The 13916-nt window shown below is 43.6% G+C and overlaps 1 protein-coding gene across 1 annotated transcript in view; it reads right to left on the bottom strand.

The window, feature by feature from the left end:
* The window catches only part of tcf12 (transcription factor 12), a gene marked incomplete at its 5' end in the record, with an annotated part of 167199 nt that overhangs the window by 111236 nt on the left and 42047 nt on the right, over nucleotides 1-13916 (bottom strand). The gene's annotated exons all lie outside the window — the stretch shown is intronic.

Genomic DNA, 13916 nt, shown 5'->3' on the forward strand with positions numbered 1-13916 from the left:
TCTAGCAGGAGTTTGTTACATCAGTGCTCTCAAACCTTTTCATATCAAGGACCCCCAAACTGAACTGCATTTGCAGCAGACCCTCCATCTCCAAAACACTTTGTGTCAGGGACCTCCACCAGCAATGATTTGAGTAAAAAGATTTCGCTTTAAAAATATATCAAAGATTTGCACAAATCTTCTTCTTCTTTTATTCACAGATCTGCAAGCTCATAGTGAATTGACATAGAAGTATAACATAAAGGTTAAAGTGGTTAAAATGACTGTGACACTATATTAACAAAAATATTTCATTGAGAACCAAGGAGTTACATCATCATTATCATTATTTTGTCCCCCACAGCTGATCCTCTGCAGCTGGCCAGTAGCATGCTGAGGTGAGGGGCCAGGGCCTGGGGAGTGCAGGGCAGCTAGGGGCTGGACTGGCCCCAAGATGAGCTGCCTGTCTGGGACAGAGGAGTGAGGGGTGGGGGTGGGTTAGGTGGAGGGGGGATACGCAGTAGAGCCGACAGACCAATGCTAGAGTTCTGTGTCCTGATGGCGATCCCAATTTTGGAGAGTCATAGGACCGTGTGTAGGCCTGTCTATGATTAGACACATATAGAGAAGAGAAGAAGAAATCTTTTTTTTTTTTATACATTTGAAAAACTTAAAATGGCACTTAAAATGGCAATGTCCAAAATGTTGTCCAATCTGTATGGTAGAGTATGTTTGCGACCGTCAGGTTGCAAACATACTAGGGCTGTCCTCGACTCAGGATTTATGGAGTCGATTCGAGTCGCGGGGGTTAATCCGACGCGTCGACGAATCGTTTTATAGTCTACTTTGTATAAAAAAATTAAAAAAAGTGTTGCTTTAAACCACGTCAACATAATACAATAATACATTAAGAGATTAATTGAATACACTGTGTTTTCGGTGATATCGGTGCGCGAGCACAAATGTTATCTGCATAGCAGTGTACAACCATAGAGTTATAACACACCGTTAAAACAAATAAAACATCTCCGCTGTTTCAACTCTGCCCCGTCTCTCGGCAGCGTGCAGTAGAGATGAGGCATTCGCGAACGATTCCGCTCTCTTGAACGGCTCTTTTAAATGAACGATGGGATCCAGTCCGCAGTCGCGGGACACAGAGCACTGACAGAGTAATGAGTCAGTGTCGAGAACGGATTAATTTCAGAAACGGATCATAAAAAGGTGGAGGCATAGCTCCCGCTAGAGCCAGAAGTGTGGACATGTCATGGACGCAAACACAGCGAAACACAATCATTCATCATGGATTACAACACTGGAACAATTCAGAAGCACTTTAATTAGAACATGTAACTTGTAGCCTACACTTGTGTATGTTAATTTGACTTTAGAAGATTGTTTACTTCGTGGACGTGCGTTTGTGCTGTGGCAGGAGGTTATTTAATATGGGATTTTGACAGCGTGCCTCCTCCTCTTAACGGAACACCGTCCCCGGCTCCGAATGTTTTAACGAAGCGGCGGTTCTGAACCGTTCTGGCCGTTCTGTCTCACTTTCACCCCTACGCTGGTGCGAGACAATAAATAACTGTTCGCCAATTGCTACTTCTCATTGGAAGTACATGACACCAGTCCAGCAGTGCACCGCAGTAGGCTAACTGGTGATATAAAAAATATATATATTTTCGCTTCGACTCAAACAATTGGCGTCGATTCGCGGAGCTTAAAACGACGCGTCGATTCGTCGATTTTTAGAGGACAGGCCTAAAACATACCAAAACATACCATATCAAAACTATCAAAAACATACTATCAAAACCTCCACCGGCTGTCAGTCAGTCTGTCTGTCTGTCAGTCTGTCCGTCACACGTCACGTCACACTTTTGCCGTACTCATATCTCCGCCACCATTGCCCCTATCCATGCCAAACTTTGCACACACACTCCTTGGCTGCCAAACCACAACCTCCTCCTCATTTCTCACATGGACTTCTTCTAGTGCCACCATGAGGCTGATTCTTGCAAAACACATTTTTGGACACTGCCCCTACAGATTTGCCCTAAAATCACGCAAAGCGGTACACAGTGTCTCTAAAGTCATGTCATCAACATGGATATGTTCCATTTCCCATATTCCCTCCTGATTGGCTACCATTGCCTTCTAAAGTTTATCTCCCGATTTAGGGATTCTCTTACTGGTAAGTTAATACAAACTTTTACAATTGGGGTGGTTGAATTATGTGTCCCTGCTCTTCTATTGAGACATTTAGATCGTGTCAAAGGTCATGTCTCACCTAGACACAGGATCTGACACAGATTTTGACCTGATGGTCAAGATTCAATTTATCCCCTGAGCAAGTAGGCTGACTCTATTGGCTCAATGGTAAAAATGTCAAAAAATGTGCAGGAAACCGGGCTCAGACACGGGGTACACACGGGAAGGGGTGGGGGGGGTACAAGCGGGAACGGGGAGGGGCGGGGGTGCACACAGGGATGGTGGGTGTGTAATAGGGGGACGGGGGTGGGGCTGGGGGGTACACACGGGGACGGGGAGGGGAAGGGATTTGTGCTCTTTCAGCTCGTGCTCGGCTCCTCTTCACGCGCCAGCGAGCACAGTAACAGATAAGCGAGCGCCCCACAGCTTCTGCATAATGACCGGCTACATCCTCCTAAACTGCATCATCACACCACACCACCACCACACCCCCTCCTCTTAACACCCCCCCCCCCCCCTCTCTCCTCTGACGCCTTGCTCTCCTCGCGTACACACAGATCACTGCCTTGCCCCGCAATAAAATTAAAGGAGAGATGCTTGCGAAAGAATTGTTCAACACCAGATACAGTAGTAGTACTGCTTCATATGGTTGAGTCCCTCAGGGGTCTATGCTAGTGTCTTTTCTTTTTCTTTTTATTGTTATTGCGGGGAAAGCTTTAGCTTTACAACACGTCGGAGTTGTAAAGCTTGTTGATCTGTTATTTTCTGCCAAAGCTTTCCCCGCAATACGGATGCTGGGGTTTAATTGGTTAACTTGGACAAGACACACGAGCGACACAATGAATGAATGAATGTGTGTGTGTGAAAAATAGTGTTGTGAGCTTGTAGACTGGCTATTTTCGGTGCACGACACTGGTACGACACTGAGCATAACTCAGGCTTTAGGGATAAAAATAGCATTTGTATAGCAATACAAAAATGTGTGGGCCTGTCACAATTATATAATCAGCTTAATCTCAATTATTCAAGATGATCGCAATTATCTTTGGCACAATGTCATGTTTTTTTTTTGTAAAGTTATTAAATTATGTATGTTATATCTGCCCTGTACACTTTCGTTTACAAAGCCTAAAAAGCAAAGCAGAAATTCAACAACAGGAATGCAATTCAATCGATAATCGCAATTATTCGAGCGACAATTCATCGACAAGTAAAATGTCATAATCGCGACGGCCCTAAATGTGAGTGTGTGTGTGTGTGTGCGTTCGGTATGTTGGTGCCTGCGTAGAGTACGTGCGGGCAGAGGTATGGACGACAGAGAGGGAAGAAGAGCAGGGGAGCAGCTTTGGCAGCACCTGTGACCCACGCTAGAGAGAGAGAGGGAAGCACAGAGGAGCAGCACACCTGAGCTAGCCTGGCTCCAGCCAATAGACCCGCCCACTCTCTGAGTGAACTGCATCTCTTGGTCTGGATATGTCATATGACGAGTCTCTTGATTCGGTTCAAAGCCGTATCTTGGCGAACCGACCAATGAATTCAAAGCAAGACGGAAAAAAATCTACAGAAACAGTGGAGGGAGGGGTGGCTGCGTGGCTCACCAGAGTTCTTAATTGCTTCCTTTGAACTTCAAAAGGACTCCGAACTGCAGGCATTGATTGAGCCATACAAGTGTCGAGTAGCTCGTTAGTGATTCTCTCTAATCAGTGAAACATCAAAGACACTGACCTGTTGGGTGCATGTCATTGAGGGGAGGGGGAGGAGGGATTGTTTTGTGTGCAAAAGTCAAACACAACCCTCCCACCAGATCGCTTGTGATTGGGAATTTCAAATTTTAAATCCCCTCCCCTTTGAAATCTCAACACAATGGCTCAGGCTCAGACCAGTGTTGCCAACCTAGAGGATTTGTCGCTAGATTTAGCTACTTTCCAGACCCCCCTAGAGACTTAATTTGTGAAAAGCTTCTAGAGACAAATCTGGCTACTTTTTCTGCTGATTTGGAGACAGATATTGTTTACAGGAGCCATAGATAAAACCCTATTTTTCCTTCCTTTTCCCTCTCTCAGCCTCCATTTGCTGCTTGCCTTCTCCTCAGTGACACACAAACGTGCACGCCGCATCTCTTTCTCTCTCTACTGGTACTGCTGGCGTGCAAAAAAATACAAAAACTCGAATTATTACCCTAGAAACGTGCGCGCGCATCTGTTCACGTGCACACGCTTTTGTGTGCACGTGCGCGCAGCGCGCGTGCACCCCACCCCTAGCGACTTCTAGCTACTTCTGGGAGAGCCACTAGCTACTTCCGTTACTGGGGAGTTGGCAACACTGGCTCAGACTCTTAAGCTCCAGCGCAGAGTCTGAAATCAGGCTACACCTGAGCAGCACCTGGCCACACAATCACAGCCTGGGTCTGCATGTCTCTCTCTCTCTCTCTCTCTCTGGGGAGGAGCGGAGCATTAGCACATGACACCTGCACCAGTCAAACACACTAGGGGATGCCAGCCAGCGTGATGTGGGAATTGGCACGCCATGATAAGCCTTAAGGAACAATTAGAAACAAAGAGAGAGGGAGAGGAGTAGACACCGGGAGAGAGCAGTGAAAGAGATTGATTCTTTTTCTGGTGGTGCACAAAAAAAAAAAAAAAAGGAAAAAGACTGGAGGATTCATCTCGGCGACGCCAAGCGCTTAAGACCTTTAGGCTATGAAATACTAAGCACAATTTGCAATTTGTCTGTTAAGCAAATGCATAATTCCATTTCCTGGAAATCCATTAAGGCTCTCGAGAGGAAGAAGATTAGCAACCAATGAGAGATGTTTTGCGAGGATGGAGGAGAAGAGAAGAAAATAAGAGAGGAGAGGAGCACCATGTTCAGTGCAGTTTATAGATGCAGGATATATTGATCAGCTGCTCATTAACCTTGGGTGCATTGACTACTGTAGATCAAGGGTTCCATAACGCTTCCATGGCAAGGACCACCAAATGTTCATAGCCTCTAGCTGAGGTCACCCATTGTGAAATGGCTTAAAAGAAGAAAGAAAGTAACTGCTTTTTTTTTCTTTTCTCTCTCTACGGTCGTTTGCCTGGCCTTGTGGCATAGAAGTCTGGATGTTGATGTGTTGTATGTGCTCTCTGTATCATAGTTATTTTATATTCTTATGTGTTGTGTTGATGTCAGGTGTTTTGCTTTTTGTGTTTTCTTTTTGTATATTGTATGCTTTTTTGTTTTGTCTGAATTTTGATTGTGGTCTTTTATTGTATTGTATATGTGGTTTTGTGTGTCTTTAAAAAACTAAATAAAGATATTGTTTAAAAAAAAAAAAGAAGAATGAAAAGAAAAGAAAGAACTGTGAATATAACCCATCCATATCAACTGATGAAAAAGTAACCATTAACAGTAATTAACAGATAAATATAGAAAATTGAGATGCATCATACTTGTAGAATCGAATTGAATCATAATTGCATCAAATGGAATTGTGAGTCCATTTCACACCTCTAGCCAATGGCCTGGACATTTACCCTATGGACAAAGCGTTCCTCCGTTACAAGTTGTTTCACTTGCAGCAATAAACAGACAAAAAACATTGGTAAAGGCCCATTTGAAAAGTATCCCTGGGAATGTACTGTATTGGTGTGTGTGTTGAAGTGTAGGGGAGCTGTTAATTGACATTGCATTACCTTTTCTGCTTTTGTTTTTGTTAAGTTTACGGTTTATCATTTTTAGGATTGCTGATTGGAAGTGCAGTGAAGTGAATCCTAAACGTGATCGTAGGAAGCCCCACTGGAGGTGTGAAAACACCTGTAAGGAGCGGAGCAGTGCCTGGATAGAGGCTGGTGGGACTTGGGGACGTTCATGCCAGTCAAGCCTCTGCTGGGGCTGTGGTTAAAGTGGGCATACTATACATACTGTACTGTACTGGCTGTTCCCTTTACAACATCAGGGACAGGCACGTGCACACATAGACATTAAAGGGAGCTTGAGCCCCTGCCCTTTTATCCATCTTTGCCCTCTCCAGACCATGAATGCAGTTTTTACAATGGTGAAAGAAATGCAAATGCCCTCTTTCCATGCCATAGCTGAAGACTTGATTATGCTTAGTTCAGCGTGGCGTCACGCATCGAAAATAGCCGACCTCAAAGCTCTGCGACGTGTTGTGAGCTTGGAGGTCTGCTATTTTCGATATTTTCACCAAAAGGCCCTTTTAGAAATTTCAGACGCTGCCTCTCTAACATTCTCTGCACGTCCCAGATCAGGGATCACAATGGGGAAAAGAGGCCATAGATTGACTGCTCCCCCTAACAGGCTAATAGATCCCATCTGCCTTGAGGCATCAGTAAGTATTTGACCGACGAGTTCATTGTAATCTCATAACGTTGCCTCTGCGTTTCCTACAAATGAGATCCATTGCCATGGATACACAATTCATTCGCTGTGGTTATTGTCTGCTAACAATTACCTATTATTTGCCCACAAAGATAGCCTCGTAGTGATCTAATTTAGTGCAATGAATTCAAAAACAAGTGAAATTCGGTGTCTCGGGAGTAGGTGACATACGCGGTGTACATTAGGGGGTTACAAGGTCATGTTTAACAGCACTGATTAATGAAAAATCAGCAAATGCCACCTGTCTAAATGTACGACTGTGTATTAATTTCTCAATTTGGAAAATAAAATAAATGTACCGGTAAGTGAGAAACTCAGCATATGCTATTACAGTGAATGAAGTCACAGTTTCCTTTTCCACTTGCCCTGGGTACTATGCTCATTCAACAGCAAATGCAGCGCTCAGCTTTAATTTAGTTAATGACTGAATACATTAAATATGTCTCAATTGTGTACTTTTATACCATTCGAATGCATACACATTGCACACCTGCACTCAGCCACCTAACTATAGGGCATCATTAACAGTCAAGTTACTTAAACCATCTGTGTCATTTTAGATTTTAGTTTGGGCTATTCAAAAATAGCACATAGACTCGCAGAGAGCTTGTACATCAAAATAAATAATCTATGTGTATATAAACAATTTGCACAAATCTTCTCTGTCTGGGGAGTCATTTCTTCAGATGGGTGTCTGTGGCCAAATATATACAGTATATATCAATTTGGGGGTCAAAAAAAAAAGGAAAAAAAAGAAAAAGGTTGAGAACTACTGATTTATTTGTAAAATCTGCCTCAGGTCTGAATGGGTTAAGCTAATTCATTTTTATGAGTATCCTATAAGCTGCAGGAACACAGTGATACGAAGCACACAGAGAAACATGAGTATATGAGAGTAGAACTCAGCAGGGTTATTGGATAACACTCTGCTTCGCACGTGGTCGGAAACAACAGAAGCAAAACATGTGTGAGTGTGGAGAGGACTTCACATCTATTATTACAGGTACCGGTATGTACTGCAGGCACAAACATCAATTTAGAAGGTAACGTTACCGAGGGCTGGGCAACATCTCAACATTATATCGTCGGTGTCGGGCAGAAACCATCTCCATATTTCTTTTTGTGTTTGTTTTTTTTCTTCTCGTAAATGAATGCCTTACTTGATAATGATCATACTACAGCACCCTAACCCTAACCCTGTCCCTAACCCACAAAAAGCATCAAAATGTAGCAGATCTGCAGGCTTGAAACGTGGTGCAAAGCGACGAGTTTCAAGCATCTGCCATTTTTGATTTTGAATCCCGAAAAGCAACGGTTTTGTCCACCCGACAGAGATGATATCGATATCATGATACGAGACTAGATATAGCGTCAGAGATTCATGGATATCGTAATATCATGATAAGTGTTTTTCTTTTCCTGGTTTTGATCACTTACTGATGTATTGTGAGCTTGTAGATCTGCTATGTTTGCTATTTGCAAAGCTATTTGCAAACAAACTCTTGTAAATATAGCTCTTTGAAACTCATTTTAAACTCAACATTCACAGCTATTGAGTCGCTTTACAAAACAGTAACAAAATAAAAAACACTTTATTAGGAAAAAAAGAATAAAAGCCATTAGCTTTTGTGGGAGCGGATTAGAGTAAATAAAAGAGAGAAAGCCAACAGAGACCATAAAAATAAAAAGACAACCACGAGGAAAGAAACATTAAGGAGCATACAGACACATGCCCACACAGATGTGCTTGTGTACACACGTCCAATTACACAATGGAGAGAGAAAGCCGAGTTCTCATTTTGAAGCTCATCTTCTGTGCTAATTGCTCACGTTGCTTGACATCATCATCATCCCCCACTGGCTTTCCCTTCAGCTAACCTACACTGCATGAAGACAAAGATACCAACCCAGCAGGTCATCACGTCTAACCGCTCCTTGTCATCGCTGTGGGTGGGCCCATCGAAGTGCACGAGCCAATGAAATGCCAACCTTTCATTACGAGAGCTGCATGCTACCATACCACAGTGGTTCTCAACCTTTTCAGGCCAAGACCCCCAAAATAATCATATTTTAACTGGGGACCCCCCCACCCTGACAAGCACTAAAAGCTGAGGCATTACATTTTGTATAACACGGTTCTAATTGTCACTTTAGAAATGTGCAGATACCCTTTATACACTTAAACTTTATGTTGTTTTGTTTACTGTTGAGTGAGAAAACAACGTTGCCTGGGGACCCCCCCAAAATAATTTGGGGACCCTCCTGGGGGTCCCGACCCACAGGTTGAGAACCACTGCCATACCAGACCTAGCGATCCAAAACCAGAGAGACAAATGACGCTCCGTGACTTATTTAGTATTGCTCTTTGTGAGAAAAGAAAATTATAATAATAATCCCCATCAACGTTGCAACGTATTGTTCACCTATTTTCGCTGAATGTTCACCTATTACAATATGTCCAGAATAGGGATGCTGGGGTTCACAAGAAAACAGGAGGCGTGTCATAATGTCATGAAAAAATAAAGGAAATAAATGAAACAACTTTTAACTTCAGCAACCCAAAAAATTAGTCCTCTCTGTTCACTTCTGCCACAGAATAATTATGTTTAAATTAGTGTACATTTCCCTCGGTCTTGTCAGAAACCAAGAACATCATTCGTAGTTTACGGCCGTAAAGCCCGTTAATTTCTCTATGTCTTTCACTCCCGGCTTCTCCTACCGGTTAACGTGGGCGCTCGTCCAGTTCCCATCGTGCGTGATCGGACACTGCTATGCATCGTGTGTTCGCGTATTCCATCAGCTTCTCAAATCCGTTGAAACTTTTTCAATTGATCAATAAGTTCTCCATCTGTAAGCCGCGGAGTTCAGACAGAAAGCTTACGGGCCAAAATAGAGGACGGACTTCCGCTTCCGGTTCAGGGACTCCAATGTTAAGTTGTCCGCTCAATAATGTGTCCGTGTAGAAACCGATCACGGAGCATTAGTTCCGGCCTATTTTAGTTCGGCTTCGATAAAAAAAAATGTTTTTAATTAATTTTTATTACATTTACGGGTTCTACGGGCATGGCAGAGAAGGGGTACAAAGTGGTATTTTGAGGGCAGAGTTTGAGTTAATGAAACGACCACGCTGATTGACCATGGAAAGTATTGCAATATTTTTCTCAGATCTTGGAAATGGATCTGTTTCGACTGGGGAAAACATCTTGGCAGCTGCATGCCGAGACATTCTCAATGCAGCAAAATGATATTACAATGCCGTACTGAACAGAGCCACAGTGAGTGCAACACCAGTGCAACGGTTCTGAGAGCTGTGTAATGTCTTGAATATCAGTAAGAGAATGAACCCATTCTGACCACTAATGCTCAGGGTTTGATTTGTCTGTACATGGGTCCGCCACTTATTTTCTTCCCGCTCTGCACAAAATCTGTTTGCTGAAAAATTGCCAATCTACAAGCTATAGCCACCAAACGTTCTCCACCCAGAATAGCGATGCTATAGGACAGTAGTTCTCAACCTGTGGGTCGGGACCCCCAGGGGGGTCCCCAAATTATTTTGGAGGGTCCCCAGATGATTAACTTAATGTGCAACATTGTTTTCTCACTCAACAGTAAACAAACCAACATAAAGTTTAAGTATCTCCACATTTCTAAAGTCACAATTTGAGGACATTTTAATACCTCTAAAATGACAAATTAAACATTGGCCAAATTGTCAAATATTAGAGGCAGAGATTATGAAAATAGCCGACCTACATGCTCACAACGCCTCACGTTGCGAGGTGTTGTGAGCATGTAGATCTGCTATTTTCACAATAGAACCGTGTTATACAAAATTTAATGCCTCAACTTTTAGTGCTCGTCAGGGCTCCCCAGTTCAAATATGATTATTTTGGGGGTCTTGGCCTGAAAAGGTTGAGAACCACTGCTATAGGAGAGGTGGGTTGAGTCAGAGGGAGCGTTTCACATGGATGAGAGAGTGGTGAAGTTTGTTTGTAGTAGCATATAAGCACTATCATTATGGCAGCCACCTGTGAGGCCCTCGTTGCAAGTGCAGCGCGCTGTGTGTGGATGATGTGTGTGTCGCTAAGAGGATTGGAGCGCTGTGGTGTGTGTGTGTGTGGTGTGTGTGTGGGGGGTTGTGGGGGAGTTCAGATGCAACGTTGGAAGCTCAGACCAGCTGATCCGGAGCCCGTTCTGACGAGCGGGAGCTGCAGGCAGGCCCCCGGGGAGAAGCGTGTTATCACCAGTGTTGCCATGTCCGCTTATTATAAGCGACTTTGGGGATTGTTTTTTCTGTTAAGTCGCTTGTAAATATTGGCAGTTTGTGCTGGTTGCGTTTTTTTTTTTTTTTTTTGCTTATTTGGGCTTGTTTCCTAATGTCGTATAAAGCACTGTGGTTCTCAAAAATGGTCATGTGAAGGACCCAACAAATTAATATGTAATTGTCAACGTACCACAGCTGATTTTTCTTAAATAGCAGATCTACAAGTTCACATCGCATCGTGTTGTGAGCTTGTAGATCGGCTTTTTCTTTTTACTGTGTGTAGTAGGTTTAAAGTGCTCATGTGTTAAGTCGCTTCTTTTGGGCTCGTTTCATAGACCATGGTGGCTAATTTCTCTCGCAAAATCTGGCAACACTTGTTATAACTATGCAGTCAATGGCTGCGCCCCCCCCGTCCGCCTCCCCCCCCCCCCCACACTAACCCCCCTTTCCCAGCCCACACATTTTCCTCGTGGGACAGAGGATAAAGCCATGCCATGAGGGAGGAGGGGACCGTCTTAAATTATTCTTGTTTACATCACTCAAGGAGACATGATTGATCACAGGGGGGAAAACGATACAGTGTAACAACGGCTGGCGTTTCTGTATCATCAAAAAGACCACTGTAAATCAGCCTCGCACGGCCAGTTGACACCGTCTTTTCTTCCGAAAGCAGTAAAAAAATAAATTCCACGTATAAAAACCCAAGCTGACCTACGCTAACAAACCAGCATTATTCAAGTCATGTGCTGCTGTAGCACGCTTTGGATGTTGTCGCCCGCACCACTATTTAAATATCGTAAAATAAACACCCCATTGGCCATCTGTTATTCAACTAATGGTTTTAACAAATTCATTTTCATACACAATAGCTAACCTAAAGTAACCCTGAAGTGGCTTTTTGCGAACACGCACATACACATACACACACATATCCAAACAATGGTAACGCTGGCGTTTCTTCAACTAGGCTAAATACATTTTAACAGGCAAAACACTTATCAGCGAGATCCAAATGAAGCTGATGTTTTTCAAAACACCTCGTTACAGTAAATGACAAATGAGGTTTCCTGGGTATTGTCTGGGACCTTGTGAACACATTCAGGGGCGTCACAAGGGGTAGGAAAGTGGGACTGAGTTACTAGGGCCCAAGGTGGTGGAGGGGCCTTAATTATTTTATACTTTAGCTATTGAAAAATAGCAGATATACAAGCTCACAGCGCGGCACCGAGTGCCGCGCTGCGAGCTTGTAGATCTGCTATTTTTGAAAAGTCGTGGAAATGTGTGCAAATCTGGAACTCAATATTTTGAGATGGGGTTCAGTGGCCAAATACATACCATTTTGGGGGTCCTTCACATGAAAAGGTTTGAGCTCCACTGACATAGAAACGTAGGTTTTTCAAAAAACCTCAGAAGGATTTGAAATATTCAAAGATTTTCATGATTTAAAAAAAAATCACACCCGTGTGAACTGAGCGGTGGTCGCGGAGGCTGCGCATCATCCATCCGTGTGTGTGTGGGGGTGTGTGTGTGTGTGTGTGTGTGTGTGTGTGTGTGTGTGTGTGTGTGTGTGTGTGTGTGTGTCTGGCCTGGCCTGAACAACAGCGCCCCTCCCTTAACATGTGTGGTCACAAAAGGTACTGTAGGCTACATACAGACACGCACGCACACACACACACACACACACACGGACGCATACACACACGGCCACGTATAGGAGACGGTGTAACCACCGCTCAAAAAATAGCAGATCTACAAGCTCGCAGCGCGGCACTCGGTGCCGCGCTGTGAGCTTGTATATCTGCTATTTTTGAGCGGTGGTCACACCGTCTCCATAGCGTGGCCGTGTGTGTAGGTATGTATGTTTGTTTGTTTGTTTGTATGTCTGTATGTAGCCTCAAGTGGTGTAGTACCTTTTATGACCACACATGTTAAGGGAGGGGCGCTGTTTTCAGGCCAGGCCAGGCACACACACACGCACACACACACACACACACACACACACGGGGGGGGGGAGAGATAAACCACCGCTCAGTTCACACGGGTGTGATTTTCAATAGTTAAAGCACAGGGGCCCCGCAGTGAATCCTTGTATCCCAGGGCCCAGAATTTGGTGTGACGCCCCTGAACACATTACAGTCATAGTATGAACAGTGTGAGTCACTCAGAAACAAGAATAAGAAGAACGTGCCAAGTTCATATTGGAGGGAAATTGAAATTTGGAAACGATTATGACGATTATGAAACATAATCGCGATTATGTCAAATAATTGCGGTTAGACGATCATGTAATAATTGTGACAGCCCTAACACTGATACCTAAAACAGTCCCATAAGTGCTGAAGTGGTCGTGTTCTCCCAACAACCTCAAAAAACAGTCTCAAGAAGTGAAGCCTTGTTCTCCTGAAAACCATCCTACAAAGACAACACATTGTTGCTATTTTTGAAAAAGTCGTGAAAATGTGTGCAAATCTTTGAATATATGTATTTTCAAAGCGAACGTTTGTAACTCAAATTTTGCTTCTGAGGGGGTCCCTGGAACTAAATATTTTGAGATGGGGGTCCGTTGCCAAATAAATATCATTTCGGGGGTCCTTCACATGAAAAGGTTTGAGCACCACTGACATAGAGGTCTCTCAAGAACAGACTAACTGAGCTCCATATAAGTGAAAAGGACCTTTTCTTTGACGATGGTTAGCCAGATTGCTGACAATAGAAACATAGCTTTTTCAAAAAACCTTAGAAGGATTCAAAAGACACTTATAGAATCGGGTCAAAATTCTAATTTTCACAATTTTCCAAAAATAGCAGATCTACAAGCTCGCAGCGCGGCACTCGGTGCCGCGCTGTGAGCTTGTATATCTGCTATTTTTCAATAGTTAAAAAACAGTCCTTTAAGTGCTGAAGTGCTGAAAAAACAGTCTCAAGAAGTGAAGCCTTGTTCTCCTGAAAACCATCCTACAAATACAACACATTGTTCCCGCTTCAGGAGCGCCCATCTGTAAACTAATGATGTGCATGGCAACCGGTCTCCAGGGCAATCTTCACAATGAACCGAGATGCACTTGGCCATAAAACTGTCAAG

Source organism: Nannobrachium achirus (genome assembly GCF_963921795.1).
Source record: "Nannobrachium achirus genome assembly, chromosome: 7".
Taxonomy (NCBI): domain Eukaryota; kingdom Metazoa; phylum Chordata; class Actinopteri; order Myctophiformes; family Myctophidae; genus Nannobrachium; species Nannobrachium achirus.